A 10435-nucleotide genomic window follows, 5' to 3' on the forward strand; every position below is an offset into this window, starting at 1 on the left:
GTCCCAGTTGCCGATCTGATCGACGCCAATCCACATGTTGCTATCGACGTCAACCTGCCAACTGACCCCAAAAACAGCGTTCACGAAGGTCCTCGACCAATAGTTCGAGAAACGCCCAAGGGCAAAGGTGATGGGGTAAGCCTGCACCTAATCTTTGAAATGTTGCAGGCTCAACAGGTGACGATCGTGCAACTACAGAATCAAGGACACACTCCTGGCAGGGTCGAGCCCAAACGGTCCCGGGAGAACACCCGAAGAAACGAACAAACCACTGAGAGGTTAGGTGAAGCCGAGCCCGGAGTCAGTCCCGAAGTAATAAAAATGCTCGAAGTATTAACGAAGCGAGTGGAATCAGGTGAAAATAAAATTGAGATCAACGACAAAAAGGTGGAAACATACAATTTCAGGGTCAACCAAATCCCAGGAGCCCCCCCTCCTCCGGCGATATTGAAAGGGCCGAATTCCAAGATGTTTATCCAGAAGCCTATTCCTCCAAGCGCAGCACCAAAACCGATCCCTAAGAGGTTTCGTATGCCTGACATTCCAAAATATAATGGAACCAAGGACCCAAATGAGCACATGAGCTCCTATACATGCGCAAACAAAGGAAACAGCTTGGAAGATGATGAAATCGAGTCGGTGTTACTAAAGAAGTTCGGGGAAACTTTGTCCAAAGGAGTAATGATATGGTACCACAACTTACCCCTAAATTCCATTGACTCATTTTCTATGCTCGTAGATGCTTTTGTGAAGGCTCATGTCGGGTCCATCAAGGTCGAGACCAGAAAATCAGACCTTTTCAAGGTAAAGCAAAGAGACAACGAGATGCTCAGGGAGTTTGTGTCAAGGTTTCAAATGGAACGGATAGATCTGCCTCAGGTTGCGGATGATTGGGCCGTTCAGGCATTCACTCAAGGACTTAATCCCCGAAACTCCTTCGCTTCGCAGCAGCTAAAACAAAATTTGGTAGAATACCCGGCGGTAACTTGGTCCGACGTCCACAACAGGTACCAGTCAAAACTCAGAGTCAAGGACGACCAACTCGGAGCCCCTTCTAGGTCTGTTTATCCCATCAGAGCCGACGACAGGTCTAAGAGGGTCGTGGATCATGAGCCAAGACCGGTCGGGGATCGATACCAACCATTCAGTGCGAATTGAAGAGGAAATTGGTCCGGGCATCAGCATACAAGGAACGAAAAGAGAGGCGATCAAGCAAACTAAGTAGCCCCGACTGATAAGCAAAAATAGTTTCGACATGCCGTTCGGGGGTAGAGAAGCACCAAGATTGTCAGAATACAATTTCAACGTTAATGCGGCCAGCATCGTATCAGCTATCAGGCGCATCAAGGAAACCGGATAGCACCGACCGTTGCAGTCTGACCCTACCCAAAGAGATCATAACTTGATGTTCAAGTATCATGACTCTCATGGCCACAAGACCGAGGACTGCCGACAATTGAGAGAAGAAGTTGCATGGTTGTTCAATAACGGGCACCTCCGAAACTTTTTGAGCGATCGGGCCAAAAATACTTCAGGAACAGGGACGCCAACAAACAGGCCAAACTTGAGGAGCCTCAGCACGTCATCAACATGATCATTGGAGGGGTCGATATCCCTTAAAGACCAATGATAAAGCACACTAAAGTATCTATCACAAGGGAAAAACATACTCGAGATTATGTCCGAAGGGAACCATCTCGTTCAACGACAAGGATGCCGAGGGCATCGTGCAACCACACAATGATGTGATGGTAATATCCATATTATCAATGGATCTTGAGTTAAATATGTTGATTGATCTAGGTAGCTCGGCCAACATCATCAGATTGAGGGTCATAGAGAGGTTGGGGTTACAAGACCAAATAGTGCTAGTGGTCGCGGTGTTGAACAGATTTAACATGGTATGGGAAACTACTAAAGGGGAGAAAATTGTGCCAATGAACACCGCTGGGACGATCCAAGAGACAAAATTCTACATGATCGAAAGGGACATGTGGTACAACGCCCTATTCGAAAAGCCATGGTTCATAACATGAGGGTGGTACCTTCAACCTTACACCAGGCACTGAAGTTCCCTACACCGGGAGGAGTCAAGATGGTATACGGAGAGAGTTGGCCGCAAGGGAAATGTTCGCAGTAGATGAGGTAATCCTGGTGCCTGCGGTTTCGACATCAAGGAACCCGGAGCCGACCAGAGAGGAGGAAATTAAATGGAAATCACTGATGTCGGCCCCGACCGAACCGGAAGAGTGAAGAGTAAATAAGGAGGAGGATTATGGAGTTCCGAGGTCATTCATAGCTCCTGATGATACCGACTTCACCAAATTGATGATCGATGAGTTAGAGCAACTCATATTGATCGAGCACCTACCAGATTGAAAGTCTTACCTGGGCACGAGGTTAGCTCCCGAGGTCAGGAAAAAACTCATTGAATTTCTTAAAGCCAACATAGACTGTTTCGCTTGGTCCCACCTTGACATGATAGGGATCCCCCCAGAAGTGACCACTCATAAGCTGTGTTTGGACCTGAAGTTCCACCCGGTTAAACAGAAGAGGAGACCACAGTCATAGGTCAAGCATGCGTTCATCAAGGACGAGGTATCTAAACTCCTTAAAATAGGGTCCATTCGGGAAGTTAAATACCCGGACTGGTTAGCTAACATAGTGTTAGTGCCTAAAAAAGAAATAAGATAAGAATGTGTGTAGATTACAAAGATCTGAATAAGGCATGCCCTAAGGATTCTTTTCCTTTGCCTAACATTGATCGGATGATCGACGCAACGGCCGTGCACGAGATACTCAACTTTCTCGATGCCTATTCCGGGTACAACCAAATTCGAATGGACCCGGGCGATCAAGAAAAGACTTCTTTTAACACTAAATTCGGCACCTGTTGTTATAACATAATGCTATTCGAATTAAAGAACGATGGTGCCACCTATCAACGCCTAGTAAACCGGATGTTCAAAGAACAGATAATAAAATCAATGGAAGTTTATATTGATTACATGTTAGTCAAGTTCCTGCGAGCAGAGGACCATTTGAAATATTTGCAGGAAACCTTCGACTTATTAAAGAAATACAATATGAAGCTGAACCCGGAGAAGTGTGCATTCGGGATCGGATCGGGAAAATTTCTCGGGTTCATGGTGTCCAATCAAGGGATCGAGATCAATCCCGACAAAATCAAAGCCATAAAATACATCACCGTGATGGACAACATCAAGGTTGTTCAGAGGCTGACCGGGCGTATAGCCACCCTGGGCTGGTTCATATCGAGGTCCTCGGACAAAAGCCATCGATTCTTCTCACTGTTGAAGAAGAAGAATAACTTTTCCTGGACCTCGGAATGCCAAAAATCTTTGGAAGAGCTCAAACGTTACCTATCAAGTCCGCCCCTGCTCCACACTCTGAAGGCGAACGAACAGTTGTACCTTTACTTGGCGGTTTCCGAGGTGGCGGTAAGTGGAGTCTTAATCCGGGAAGAGGAAGGTATGCAATTTACTATTTACTATGTCAGTAGAACTCTAGGCGAAGCCGAAATAAGTTACCCTTTATCCACATCCAATCCGCACTCAATAGTGAGTGGAAATGATCGTTGGAAGAATAGTACCCAATAAGAGTCGGGGTCGATTTCCACAGGGAGTCTAATATGGGTGTTAGGGTATACACTTGATGAGAGAAAATGAAATAACTAAATTGCATTTCCAAACAAAGGATTTTGTTTTCTACTTCTAAATTATCACTAACAATTATAATCTAAATGAGAAGAAACTAGAAAGCGAATGATTGCTTTTGTTGTTTTTACCAAATGGTTAAAAGGCCTAGGGATGTGACCTTCACTTAGGTGTTCGCTTTGATGGGTTTAAGTACGTTAACACTTGTTTTATTGATCAGGGTATATTATAGCTCTCAACTCTAAGTTACCCACTCAATACCTCTCGGTCATAAAGTGATTTTGCCCAATTTGTCTTTCTCAAGCCCAAATGGGTATCAAGCTAAATAGTTGATATGAGCTCAAGATGGGTTTTTCCTATCTCTTGTTCAAACCATTTAATTAGGCTAATCAAATCCTTAATTAGCCCAATTTCTTGTTAGCCAAGCTTTCCTAGACTAGGTCCAACTTTCTCAAGAAAAGACCAAGTCAAAAAGGTATGAATCAATGCTTGCAACCATTAATTCTAAAATTAAAACATAAACAAGGTTAAATAATCAACACCCAGTCATAAACAAACATTTAATTAAATACCCATAAGGTTTACACACTAGGGTTGGGTCACAACCCTGGTAAGAGTTTAGCTACTCATAGTAGAAAAGGAAGAAAATAACGAAGAAATACTAAATAAACTCATAATGTAAGATTAAAATGATAAACTATGATGTTTTAATCCCAAAATGATCAAAAATTTCCTAAAATGGAAAAATACAATGGCTACAGCTGCTTGAACTTCAAAACTTGACCTAAAAATATGATTCCCATCTATATATAGTATCCCAAAATTCGCTGACAAAAATGCCCCTCGGGAGGTTCTGCGGCCGCACGATTCCATGTGCGGTCCGCGCATTGCTTGGTCTTACAGGTACTTGATTTCTACAGCCGCACAATTTGGTCTACGGCTGCAAGTCAGCTTCTGCGGCCGCACAATTCTTGTGCGGTCCACACTTCAGGCAAGACTTCAAGTCTTGGTCATTTGCACACTCTCCGAGCTTTTGAATTTTTTGTCAGTGCGGATCCTGTTTTGCGGCTGCACATTTCATGTGTGGTCCGCACTTCTGCTAAAAGTATGCTGGGCTTCTTTACCAGTTCTACCGCCGCAGAGGGAATTCTGCGATCCGCACTTGCTTCTGCGCCCGCAGAAATACCTCTGCGGACCGCACTTCTTTTGTGTTGCGCCTCTTATTGTCTTGTGAGTCGGAACACTCCTTTTTTAGTCGGATTTCTTCACAAGAGCCCACATTTCCAACATTCCTGCAATTTGCACACTTTCATTAGTTTTGGGAACATAAATCAATACTTTAGTACTAAAACAAAAGTAAAAAGGTACTAATAAGTGGTTAAAATCCACACTTATCAACTCCCCCAAACTTAAGTCTTTGCTTGTACTCAAGCAAATAGATTAGTTCCCGCCTCCTCAAAGTTAAAGGTCATTTTAGCGAGTCAATGGTGAGCCATTCATACTCAGTTGGGACCAATAATTACCCACCCTACTCATGCATTATCAACAAGGTGACAAGTCAAATATTCATGCACATATAGTTCTAATGTGACATTTGAGCTTCAAGAATTGATTTTACTTATCATGGACTCTTGTTCTATTATGTAGGTCATGGTGGACTCCAAACTCTTTCTCCTCTACTTTCCATTTGCCAAGATCACTTATAAAGTTAGCACTCAATCTTAAGAGTCATGAAAGGATCACTCTTCTCTCACAAGAGAATGTCACAAATAGGGCTTCAAGTACCATAGGCTTGCGCCTCATGTAGATCACCACTAATGTAAGCTCACTCGGTTCGAAATCAAGTAGGACTTCTTTCGGATTGTAATGAGGCTTTTGGATTAGGGTAGGATACCATATGGGTAAGTGGTTACAACTTTCCTTAAGCACTCCACATTTTCATTTCTCGTCTCACAATTACCAATTCTTAGAGGCATTTTCTTCTTTTTTTATTGGGGGCTAGAGAGACTTGACATCACTCTTTCTTGTACATTTCATTCTTTTTCTCCCTTTGATACTCATGTTAAGGATCATTACCTCTTTTTGAACCCATCAACCCTTTCACTTATTCTCTTTTTTACATTTTTCTTTTTGTTCTTTTTCTTGCCTTCTCTTTTCATAGAGATCATTTCTTTTCTCTTTTTGTGCCTTGATACCTTTTTCAAATTCCTCATATCTCCCCCAAACTTATGCTTTAAGCCACTTATTTCACAAGAGTGTTAAGGAAAGTTTGGGTGTCAAGAGAGGATCACGACAAAACGAGTAAAGGCTTATAACATGGTTATCAAATGAGAAAGGCTAGAGGCTCAAAAGGAGTTGACTAGGGATAACGACATTGGTTGGCAATAAAAATCTCAAACAGGCCAAGGAAAGTCTACAATCATTTCTCAAACCAAGAAAAACTTAGGATTTCTCTTTGAAGCACATTCGGGGCAAGTTCTAGACCATTCGCACTGATCCTTGGACTAGCAATAATTCATCTCACCCCTCACGCAACTTGATCATAAAAGAGGATAGAGTCGAGAGCCTACAACAACCACATTCAAGTTTAAAGATCATTATGGTCTAATAAACCACTCGATGATCGCCAAAGTCAACTTAAGAGTCACAAGGTCACTAACTAGAGCTATTTTCTTTCAAAAACTTTGACTCTAACCATAAGTACGTAGTTAAGTGTGTTGGTACCAAATGAAGCATGATTAACTCTTTTTCGAGAATGACTTGATTAGGCCTTTCTATTCATTACTACTACTACTACTACTATTACTATTACCTAAACACAAAAATGGACTAATTCCCTTAAGAAGGTTGTCACGCCATCCATCGTTAGGACGAGTCACTCGGTTTACGCAAAAACTACCTTCGGAAAGAACCATGGCATTAAGAAAACCAAAGGCTTATTATCTACGAAAGCATAAAAAGAAGCTACTTAATAAAACAAGAACTAAAATAGAAAAATAAAGAAGCTAATAAACAAAAACTACAAAAGATAGATAAATACATATAAGAAAAGAAAGAGAATCATCAAAATATTACAGTCCAAATGCATCCAAAATGTGCCAATGTATCAAATAAACTCCACCCCCGAATAAAAGCCCACCCCCCGAATAAAAGTAAGCATTGTCCCCAATGCTTAGTAAAATAATAATGAAAGAAGAAAGGGTGAAGAAAACTCCCTAAGGATCCTTGGACATCTCAGTGAATACCAATCAAATGTCTTCTTCGGCTTTACCTTGGTGTCAAAAGATCTCGGCTCTACCTTTGCATCAGTGAGGTACTCTGTGATAGTGCTGGGGTAAGGGTAGGCCGAGTTATCCTACCGTGCTATCAAGGAAATGTTGGAAGACATTACGGCACCCACATTAATTAGGTACCCGGCCATGATGGAAGCCACAAGAACAGCCCGAGGAATAGGAAGATGAGTCTCATTCTGGCTCGGATCCAGTCTACTACAAACAAAGGTTTGCTAGCCCTTCGCCTCGAAGCTCAATGTGTTCCGCTGAATGGGAACCCTAGTGGTAATCCATGGTGGTGGTGGCCCTGGTGGTACTATGATCTCATCCAGCCAAGGTCGGACTTCCTCCTTCATTGCACTTTTCTCCAGATACTCCTTTGGCTCAATATCCTGGAAGCCCAAATACGCGTTTAGTGTATGCAGATCAAAAACCTCACCTTGAGGTTGCACACTTTGGTCACTTTCGTCCCCTTCTTTATATGAGCAACATTAGCATAGAAATCTCAGACGAGGTATTCTTTGGCATCCTCAACTCTCTCGGTGAACCACATCCAACCCTTTCGTGCTTTAAATTGCCTCAAGATCACCGAGTTGTATGTCTCTATATTTTCAATAGGAACTGTCTCTCAAGAGTCAAAGACCTCATTGGCCACCACATACAAAAATCACTGAAGGCGGCCAAACTAACAAACCTATCCACCCATACCTCCTTCTTCTTTGATCTCTCCACACATGTGGTTGTACCATCTCCCCTTCTACTATCATCAGGGATCTCTTGTATAGTCTGTGCCTTTATGACTGGTGTAGCTGATGGCTCAAATGCCTGGCTAGCACTCTCCGACCCCTCGGAGGTGCTGTGAGATGAAGAAGGCTCATCCCTGAGCTAATATCTCCCTTGTGGCCTCGACTGTGTGGTTGTCTTCTCCTCTTAAACAGAGGTTGAGTTTCCCTCTGACACTTCCCTAGACGGGACATAGGAACTAGACTCGGAGAGGTCTACACCTCTCCCTCTGCTTGCCGTGGTTTTCTTTCTGATGGTCTAGGCTGGCCAAGGGGCAAGGTACCTCTACCTTGACCCTAAGAAGATTCACCCTTTCCTTTTGCAGTGTCGCCTCGGCCTCTCGATCGAACCATTGTGTGTATCAAAGCAAAGAAGATTGTTAGTTATAATTATTATTCAACATATTCAGGACTTATATAGGCAAGGGAGTAACAACTGGACATAGTGGGGTTATGAGTATAACACATGTCTGCAAGTAAAGGGATCTGCGGTCCGCATATTTTTTATGTGCGGCAACAGAAGAGAGTTCCAGTTCGCAAAATTTTGTTATTCGGCCGCAGAAAGGAAGTGTAGTCCGCACAATTTGAAAGTGCGGCCGCACTTTAGACTCTCAAAATGCAGAGGCTCTAAAGACAGAAATGGCTGATCTTCGGCCGCAGAGGGAAATCTGCGGTCCACACTTTTTAACTTGCAACCGCAGATCCCTACTTCACTGAGTTGCCCAATTTTCTAATCTGCGGACCTCATAAATTCAAGTGCGGCCGCAGATTTCAAAAAGTTACGAACAATCATATTTTGCCTACTTAGGTTATTCAATATCTCGCACAAATAGACATGGCAACATTTTAAAAGCATGAAATTTCATTAACCCAACCCCATTAGAGCATGTATTAAGTTTACCTAGTTCAGATCTACCCTACATGGACACATAGTTGAACTCTAATAACAGATGGCCTAAAAAGAACTAAAAATCTAAAAATTAAACTAACACAAATATTTAACATGAGATTGAAACATACCAGGTAGAGTGAGTGCAATGGGTGAATAAACAAGGTAGTTGTGCGTGAAGACAGTTAAAATCTCTCAAGAAAATCAATAGAGTAACAGTGTTTTGTTAAGAGAGGGAAAAGTGTAAAATGAGTTCTATTCCTCTATTTATACCAACTGTTAGACAAGGGGAAAGAGGCGAGTGAGGCCGCACATTTTCATGTGCGGTCTGCACTCTATTACCTAGGTGGACTTGTCTCAGAACTCAATGTGCGGTCCGCACATTTTCAGGTGCGACCGCAGATTTCACGTGCGGTCGCAGATCAACCTCCACACTGTCAAGCTCAAACTTAAGAGGGTTGGTATTTGGACACTTTTTTAATGTTTCAAATGTGCGGTCCGCAAGAGAAATGTGTGGCCGCAATGCTCTTCTATTGTGGCACATAGAAATGTGCGGTCCGCACAATTTTGAACACTTAGCCATATTTTTGTCCACCTTTCTTGTAAGTCACACTCATCCACGTAGCACACTTCAAATCAAGTTAGAACACAAATAACACCTAACTACAAAAGAAAAAGGAAAAGAACATGGGTTGCCTCCTAAGAAGCGCCTGATTTAACGTCACGATACGACGCAGAATACCCTCAAGTCAAGTGAATAACCACCACCATGTGGCTATCTCCAACCTTTCCAAAGTAGTGCTTCACCCGGTGACCATTGACTCAGAATACTTCATTATTTTTGTTCTTCAAGTCTAATGCACCAAAAGGTATCACACCAACAATTTCAAAAGGACCACTCCACTTGGATTTTAGCTTCCCAGGAAACATTCTAAACCTTGAGTGTTCCAAATATATTTGTCATGAAGATATTTCATCTTTTCTTTCTATAAGAACGAACTCACATAAGCATGGGACCCGAACTCATCCAATTCATTCAAATGTGCAACCCTCAAGTTAGCAGCTATATCACAATCAAGATTCAACTTCTTTAGAGCCCACATTGCCTTGTGCTCTATTTCCACCGGAAGATGACAAGCTTTTCCGAACACCAACCAGTATGGTGACATTCCGATGGATATTTTGTAAGCCGTCTGATAAGCCCATAATGCTTCATCAAGCTTCTTGGACCAATCTGTCCGATTAGCATTCACCGGTTTAGACAAGATACTCTTTATCTCCCAGTTGGAGACTTCCCCTTGCCCACTAGCTTGTGGGTGATAGGGATCGTGATTTTGTGAGTAACACCATACTTGCTAAGTAAAGTGTCGAAAGCCTTGTTGCAAAAGTGTGGACCCCCATCTCATATAATTGCATGTAGAGTACCAAACCTTGTAAAAATATTCTTCTTCATGAAAGCCATTGCACTTCTCGCCTCATTGTTGGGTAAAGCAGCGGCATCAACCCATTTGGACACATAATCCACCGTGACCAAGATGTAGGTTCTTCCACAAGAACTCAAAAAAGGGGCCATGAAGTCAATGCCCCACACATCGAAAATGTCAATCTCCAATATGGTTGTGAGAGGCATTTCATTTTTCTTTGAGATTCCACCGGCCCGTTGAAATTCATCATATCTTTTCACTAACTCACTAGCATCCTTTTAGAGAGTGGGCCAATAGAAACCACAACTAAGCACTTTGGCCGCCGTTATTGCTCCACCATGATGACCACCATATGGCGAAGAATTACAAGCCCCAAGAATATTACCTTGCT

This window comes from Nicotiana tabacum, unplaced genomic scaffold (assembly GCF_000715075.1).
Source record: "Nicotiana tabacum cultivar K326 unplaced genomic scaffold, ASM71507v2 Un00022, whole genome shotgun sequence".
NCBI lineage: Eukaryota > Viridiplantae > Streptophyta > Magnoliopsida > Solanales > Solanaceae > Nicotiana > Nicotiana tabacum.